We start from the raw sequence: 8,632 nt of genomic DNA, 5'->3' as shown, positions 1-8,632 counted from the left end.
AGAAACTATTTTGTAGATAATAATATGTAAAACGATAACCATTGATAATTTCCTACCATTTTGTCTGTAATATGCTAAGTCCCCCCTATTATTATGTTATCCTTGTTTTACTCTTTAAAAAAAAAAAATAAACCAAGGCATCTCATCCATATGGCCATTGGCATCCAGTCACAGGGATGTCACACACCTGGGTATAGGCATCTTAATTTAAGATGATTCTCTTCTTCCCCCTTGGCTCTGTTCACAATCAGATATAGCAGCCTTAATATAAGAATTTTATTTTGAAGTATTTATGGAGCTATCTGTAGCAATGATATGCCCTAAGGAAAACTGCAATATCATATTTCTATGCACTAACTTTGTGTTAAGTTTCTGCATAGTTTCTTCCACAAGTACATTGACTGTGAAAGTCGTGCAGGAGGCATACGTGATGTGGCATCATTATCAAGAAAACACCAACACTAGCATTTTAAAGACTCAAAATAATTTAGCACCCTAGTAAAATTCTTACTATTTTTTAGATGTGGGTAGCTAGCATCTTTCACTAATTGTCTATAGACATACTTCTTGCATTATAAAAAAACAAGAGTATCTCTAGACTTATGGGTTTGCATATAGATTTTCTCTGAAATAAACCCATATAAAAATATACTACATTCAATGAGATTTTAAAAAGCACTTAGAATGTTCAGATATTGATTGTGCTAATGTACACAAAAGTTATAGGACACAGACTTTTCCTGGCTGCACATTTTATCTAAATTGGGTCTTATAGAATATACCAGTAGAAGGTTCTTTTGGATTGAGAACATAGAGCTAGGTAAGTGTAGGTGAACAAGAATGTAAAAGAATAATATAACTCAAAACCATTTTCAGTTCTTCCTTTTGATCACTCAGGAAGACAGCCAACCCTCAACCTTGAAATGGTCTTTCCTCTTGGTATCTGGGAAATGTCTTCTATACTACCATTATTTAATAAGTGGAATACTTAACTAAGGCTACATTTAATTCTCACAAATATCTTTAAGTTTGATATTGTTATCCTTGGTTTTCAGATTTGGGACATTCAGTCAGATAGTGTTAAGCAACCTGCTCAAGTTCACAAAACTAATGACTATAGGCTTAGGAGTTAATTCTATCTCTGTTGGACTCTAAAGCCTACTCTTGAATGCTACAAATGCCTCCAAACACTCTGCTTTTTATCTTTACTTCCCATCTTCAGGTATTTTCAGGAAAACTTTCAGTCCTTAAACTTAAATTATTCTCTCTTCAAAGACATCATTTGGAGAAGTTTCCTATTAATCTGCTTTTTGTTACCACCCTGACTTTCTTAAAAAATTTTAGTAGTGCATATTCTGTAGTACATTGTGATTACATTCATCACAGAGAGTTTCCTTTTGTACTTTACACATCTTAATTCTATTTACTTCTCTCTCATTTCTCCAACTTCACTCCATCTCTATATATCTTTCCCATTTGCAAAAGATTAACCTCCTTGATTCCTATCATCCATCCTTTACTTTCCTCTTTAAATTTACATTTTGAGTTTTTCAAATAACAGAAACCATGAGATATTTAACCATGATTTATTTCACTTAATATTTTGGACTCTATGTTCACACATTTTTCAACAAAAAACTCACATTTATCCTTCCTTATCCTTCTATAGTAGTACTCCGTTGTGTATAAACACTAAATTTTCTTTATTCAGTCATCTGTTGATGGATATAAAAGTTGCTTTTAAGATTTAGCTACTATGAATCATGGTGCTATAAACATAGGCATGGATGTATGTGTCTGATATGGTATCGTTAACTCTTTCAGGAAAATACTTGAAATACCTAGGTTGCAATTTCTATGTTTAGTTTTTTGAGGAATCTCTGTACTAATTTCGATAGTGGTTGTACTAATTTATATGTAGGAGGGTTCCTTTCTTCTCTTAGCTTTGCAGGCATTTGTCATTATTTGATTTTGTAGTGATAGCTGGTCTTTGTGATATAAGGTGGAAACCCAGTATTGTTTTAATTTGCATTTCTCTAATGACCAAGGATGTTGAACATTTTTTCAAGTATTTACTGATCATTTGAACTTTTTTTGTGGGTGTAGCTCAGTGGTAGAGCATTTGGCTGCATTTGAACTTCTTTTGAGATTTGTCTATTCATTTTAGTTTCCCAATTCATGATTTGGCCTTTTATTTTGTGTGTCAGATATTTTGAGCTCTGTGTATATTTTAGATACACATTGGCCTAAGGAGTAGGTGAGAAATTTTTTCCCATTGTGTAGTTTGTCTTTTTATTCTAATTGTTTTTTTGGTGTGCAAAAGTTTTTTTCATTTTGGTACAATATCATGTGTTGATTTTTGATAATATTTCTTGTGTAATTGTGGTTATGTTAAAAACAATCTTCATCTATGTGTATGTGTCTTAGTTACTTTTCTCTCATTGCTGAGACAAAATACCTACTGCCCAGAATGAAGAAAGGAAAGGTTTATTTAGCTTAAAGTTTGTGGAGGTTTCAGTCCATATTTGGCTGGCTCCAACGCAGAGTGGCACACGGCAGAGGGTAACAGTTCATGGTGGAGGAAAATAGCAAAAGCAACAAGAATACAAGGAGAGGAGTGGAGGCAAGCAGCCTCTTTCCCTCCCTTGTATTGTATGCAAACTACCTGCCCCAGGGCGAGTGTAGCACTCACATCCATAATTCCAACCCTAGATTATGAATCAATCATAAACTCTAGAAGCCCGCCCCATGACTGCATGAGGCTTTGGGGGGACAATCCAGACACAAACCATAACATTATGTATTCTAGAGTTTCACCTATTTTATTTTCCATCAAAGCATCTCTGTTTTAATGTACAGGTATTTGATGTATTTTGATTTTATTTCAGTACATAGTGACAAATAAGGAACTATATTTAATGTCATGCATGTGTAACCAGTTTTCCAAGTTTTACCAGTATCTTGTTGAGGATTTTTCTATCTATGTACATTAATGAGATTGGCCTGTAGCTTTATTTTTAAGTTGCGTCTGTGCCTGGTTTTAGAAGCAAGGTGATGCTAACTTACAGGAATGAGTTTGGCATTACTCCTTCCCTTTCAATTTTATTCAAGAGTTTGAAAAGTATCGATGTTACATTGCCCTTGAATTGCTTGTAGAGTTGAGTGGTGAATTCACTGGTTCATGAGCTTCACTTTCTTGTAGAATTTTTTTACTAGTGGGTCAGTTTCATTGCTTGTTATTGGATTTTTCAGGTTTTTATATTTGTCTGGCACAGATTCTTTATATACTACCTAGTAATCTACCCGTTTGTACTAGATACTACAATTCATTAGAGTACAGATTTTCAAAATAGTCACTAATAATCCTCAGAATTTCCGCAGTGTCTATTGTCTTGTCACTTGTCACTTTCTTTATTTCTAATTGCACCAATACGGGACTTTTCTTTCTTACTTTTGGTAAGTTTGGCTAAGTGTTTTTCTATTTCATTTATTCTTTCAAAGAACCAGCTTTTTGATTCATTGATTCTTTGTATTTTTTCAGTTTTAACTTCATTAATTTCTGCTCTGTTCATAATTTTTCTTGTATTAGCTTTGGATTTGGATAGCTCTTGTTTTTCTAGGACCTTGAGGTGCAACATAGGTTATTTATTTGTGCTCACTCTCCTTTTCTGGGGTAGGCATTCAAATCAATAAGCTGTCTTGTTAGGATTGCTTTCACTGTGTCCCATATTTTGTAGCATAGTGTACTGTCATTGTTGTTTTATTCTAAGAATTGTTTAATTTCTTCCTTGATTTCTTCTGTGGTCCATTGATTATTTTAGTTAATTTCCAGATATTTACAAAATTTCTGTAGTTTCTATTGCTATTCAACTATGACCTGATAGTATATATGGGAGAATTTCAATTCTTTTGTATTTATTCAAGCAAGTTTTATGGGTTAGCATGTGGTCTATATTTTGAGAACGTCCGATGTGCTGCTTAGTAGAATGCATATTCTATTGTTGCTGGGTAGAACACATTGCCACTATATATGAAATCCATTTATTCAAAGACGTGGTTCAATTATGATATTTCTTTGCTGATGTTTTTCTCACTGATCTGCCTATTTGTATGGGATATTGATGTCCCCCACTATAACTGTGTTTATGTTTATCTGACCTTTTCTCTTCAGTAGTGTTTATTTTGTAAAGTTGGATGTGCTAAGATATAGGTATATAGTATATATTGTTATCACTTCCAGTTGAGTTATTTTCCTAACTATTAAGTACAGATCTTCTTTGCCTCCTCTGATGTTTCTTTCCAGTGATATCTTATGTTTATATGTCAAGAAGTATTGTCTAACTACTACAAAGGCAACAATATGCAGTGTATCAGCTATTGTAAGTGTCCTATTAACCTGTTTTGCAACTTGGTTTCTCTGTAATGTTTATCTTTTGTCTCTTTAAAATTAAAAAAGTATTGTCTACCACAGCAAACCACTCAATTTAATAGGATTGGACCCTGTCTCTGAGTTGCAAGAGGAAATTTTTTTTTTTACAGGTTTTAACAAATCAACAGTTCCAACCATATATCACATATGTACATTAACACTATTTTAAAATAATTTTATCTTTTTAACAATGCTCCTTATCAACTTTACTATATTGCTCTGTAGAGTCAGACTGGGGTGTGGTGGGTGGGCAGAGGGCAGTGTGTGAAGCTGTGAGTTAAGGCCAAAAGTGTTGTGCAGATCTTAGGATGTAAAAGCTAGGAACATGGAATGTCTGAGGAAAACTGTGCGGAGTGAGCAAAGCTGTCCCAAGAGAGAATCCCTGAGGGCCACAACCACCAGCAGTGCCAAAGTTATGGGGCCACCCATGCCATTTGGAGTTCCTATCTCACCACCACTTGCCCTGGGATGAACACAGATCTATAGAGATTTAATGCATGTCCTGCATGGGTTCAGTCTTGATTTTTGTCCCATTCCTTTTATGTCCCCTATTTCTATCCTCTTTTACAATTGGAATGTTTACCTTGTGCCTTTGAAGGTTGGGAGTTTAATTTTCTTTCTGTTTTTTAGAGGAGCTTACAGAAAACAATTTGACTTAACTGTCAGAGGAGACTTTGGAATTGAACTTTTCAGCAGTGCTGACACTGTTAAGATTTTGGCAACACTCAGAGATGGAATAAATGCCTTTTGCATAAAGAGATGCACATGAGTCTTTTGGGGGCCAAGGCAGAATGTTATGGTTTATATCTAGATGTCTCCCCAAAGCCTCACATGGTTATAGGTGTGACTTCCAGAAGTGATTGGATTATGAGTCTGCGATAATCATCACAGGATTATTCTTCTGATGAGTTTAGAGCTAAATGTGATATTGGCAGGTGGAGACTGGTTGAAGGAGACCTACTGGGGGCATGTCCTGGAAGGGTCTATTTCCACTGATGGCGGTGCCCTCCCCTCTCTGTCTCTGTCTCTGTCTCTGTCTTTCCAATGCCATGCCATAAGCAACTCTCCTCTGGTATGGTGTACTGACTATGGAGCTAGCTGACTATGGAATGAGAACTCTACAAGCTGTGAGCCAAAATAAACCTTTTCTCCTTTACGTTGCTGATGTCAGGTACTGTGTCTCAGAACGAGAAGTTAACATACTATTGTAATCATTTTTAGAGCCGTAGTCAAGGGCTAGTATTAAGGTGGTTTGAGAGACATGGGAGCAGGAAGAGGGAAGCAGAGGGAAGGAAGTATAATTAGCAACTGAAACAGTTGGAACCTGTTATTTTTATTTATTTATTTATGGAAAATGACCCGTTTTAATTATTTAAAAACAACACAACACATCAAATTTCCCTTACATCTATAGTTCAGTTATATTCAAACATTCTAAGACCAAATAGTTTCCTGCCCAGAAGCAGGGGACAACAATGAGATGCTGAAGACACACAAAGGTGAAGTCTGAAGATCAGAGTTGTAGCCATAGGTCACAAGTCTTCCATTCAAACATACGCTAAAGCTTTTCTTTTCAGTTTGTTAAAAGTGTTTTTACAGGAAGTTTTTCAAAATAATTTCATCCCGGACACTAGGTTTCTTCAATGATACACAGCTCCTTAAAATCTGTATTTCCATCGATAGGAATAAAAAGTAATCTCTACTTTTGTCTCTCTCTCTCTCTCTCTTTTTTTTGTAGTAGTGGAAAGAAGTAAAACTATCAGATTCCTGTAATACTTGAGGAAAAGGAGAGGAAAGAAAATATTTGGGGTGTGCTGGGTGTGGGTTTCTGCTTGTCTCTCTGGGGTGTGACTTCAAAGAGTTAAATCCTTAAATCACACTTATGCCACTACAATGATTAGTAGTAGTTTTTTTTTAGATGATAAAAAAGAAAATACCCAATAGTCATAAAAGTGGTCAAAAGGTTTTTTACTGCAGGTCTATTTTTGCCCCTCACCAAAAAAATACAAAATGAACATATAATTGGGATGGTAATCCTGTTGGATATGCCAATGAATTCATCCGCTTGTCCCTAAACAGGTTTAAGGGAAACAGACATTACGTTTTCTTAGTAATGTTATAGAGGAAACCAGCTCTGTTCATGGCAGCTTATTGGAGGTCCAGTGACCCTCTGAATGCATGTAAGGAAGCATGGCTCTCATTCTCCAACTGCTCACATCTGAACACATTCAGCTACTGTGGAAATTACAAAGGCAGGAAAGTTGTATTTCTTCCAATATTCGTGTACTGGGACTTTAAAGCGCTCTTCCTTCCTCAGAGCTCCAGAGTGGTGATGAAGTGCTAGGGGCTGCTGTGTTTTCCGGCATGAGCTCCCATCCGCTGAGGATCCTGGGAAGGATAGTGAATTGGTCCTGGAGCCCTCATGAAAGGAGGGGGTGGTCCCACTGGAGGGACCATATGTGGCCCAAAACCTGGGGGTGGGGGCGGGGCAATCCCAAAGGGCTGTGGCAGAGCGCTGTTCATCACTGCTGGAGGACCACTTGGCGGCAGGTTGAAGTAGTTGGCAGAGGCTTCTTCTTCTGCTGCGGGAGGAGGAAGAGCTCCTGGCAGTCCTGGAACAGGCTCTAGCTTGATCCCAGAGTCTGTGGTTCCATCCTTCTCTGTTTCTTTCCCCTTAGCTATGTGGGATCTTCCCCATTTCATGCTGAGTCTGCTGCCGTTGACAATCAACTTACTAAAGGACTTCTCGGCAGCCACTTCTGCAGTCTGCCTTGTGGCAAACTGGACGAAAGCACACTGCTGCCTCTGTACAGCAGTGATCATCCAGATCTCTGCAAATTGATAGAAATGATCTCTGAGGTCTGTCTCAGGAATGGTATACCTCAGACCACCAACATATAGCGTGGTGATAGTCTTATCCTCGGGCGGGTCTAGAGGAGGCATTGCGGAAGCCTGCTTTAGAAGCTTGTCTGCTACAGGGTCACTGATTCCATAATATTGGTCTTTAATATTTTGATCAGCAAGGGGGTCATCTGGGTCAGTAGGCTTCTCGTGTCTGTGCTCCTCTCCTCTCTCACACTCTCCTTTCACCCAGGAGGAGCAAATGTGGGGCCGATTCCTGTTGTAGGAGGGTGTGATCCCGGCCAGTTGAAGCAGCATGTCACCCGTGGACGGGCTTTCCCCAGCATGCCAACTGGCCATCCATCAGAGTTAGAAATCTCTCTCATGTTCTGTGTGTAGTACTCTTTGTTGATGTCTGATTTGGGCATGTCGTCTTTAAAAGACAGTCTGCATCTCGAACCCGGATGGGCAGGCCGTACTTGAGGTCTTAAGAGGCAGGTCTGACAGACGTTCTTCAGTTTACTGCAGGTCTGGCACAGTCTTGAAGCTCATGCGGGACCCCAGGACACCAGCAAAACACTGGGAACGGCCTGGCACAGATTTTGCATTCTTTCCCGTACTTTTCTTTGGTCATTCTGATATATGGGTTTTCTCCAAGACATGTCTGGCACAGAATCGGGAAGTCTGCATCCTCCCGGTTCTGCGTGCTGTGGGTGTTGGAACCCAAAGAGGTCTCCAGGTTGAGAGCGTGGGGGAAGGGGAGGTGTAGCAGTATATTCTGAGCCGGGAGGGAGGAGAGCCACAACCTCATCGGCCCTCGGGCCGGAACCTGTTAATATGCCCATACTTTATGTTTGGATTCTCTACGCACAATTTTGGTAAGGGTTCTTATCTTGATTAGTTTTCTCTCCTTGCTGAGACAAAACACCTGATGCCCAGCATTAAGAGAGGAAAGGCTTGTTTAGCTCACAGTTTGTGGAGGTTTCAGTCCATACTCAGCTGGCACCAAGGCAGACTGGCACATGGCAGAGGGCAATAATTCATGGCTGCAGGAAGCAACAAAAGCAACAAGAGCAAAAAGAGAGGAGTAGAATGAGCAAGCCTCTTTCCCTCCTGTATATTGTGTGGTTACCGTCCCAGGTTACCCGTCCCAGGGTGAGTACAGCACTCACAACCGTAACAGCAGTATTGAACCATGAATCAATCACAAACCCTAGAAGCCAAACCCCATGACTGCATGAAGGTTTTAGGGGAACATCTAGACACAAACTATAACAGTTCCCCTGACATGTGTATGAAAGTACTATTTAAATTAAAGTACTACTTAATTCATCCAAGATAAACTGACTACTGATACCCCAC

General features: G+C 38.8%; 1 pseudogene; it reads right to left on the bottom strand.

The window, feature by feature from the left end:
* Nucleotides 1-6,745: 6,745 nt before the first annotated feature.
* Nucleotides 6,746-8,081, bottom strand: LOC102030618 (annotated as a pseudogene).
* Between the last annotated feature and the right edge of the window lie 551 nt (nt 8,082-8,632).

The sequence above is a fragment of the Chinchilla lanigera genome, unplaced genomic scaffold (assembly GCF_000276665.1).
Source record: "Chinchilla lanigera isolate Chin_1 unplaced genomic scaffold, ChiLan1.0 scaffold00011, whole genome shotgun sequence".
In the NCBI taxonomy this organism is placed as follows: domain Eukaryota; kingdom Metazoa; phylum Chordata; class Mammalia; order Rodentia; family Chinchillidae; genus Chinchilla; species Chinchilla lanigera.
The sequence above is the reverse complement of the archived record's forward strand: the minus strand, read 5'-3'. Positions and strand labels throughout refer to the sequence as shown.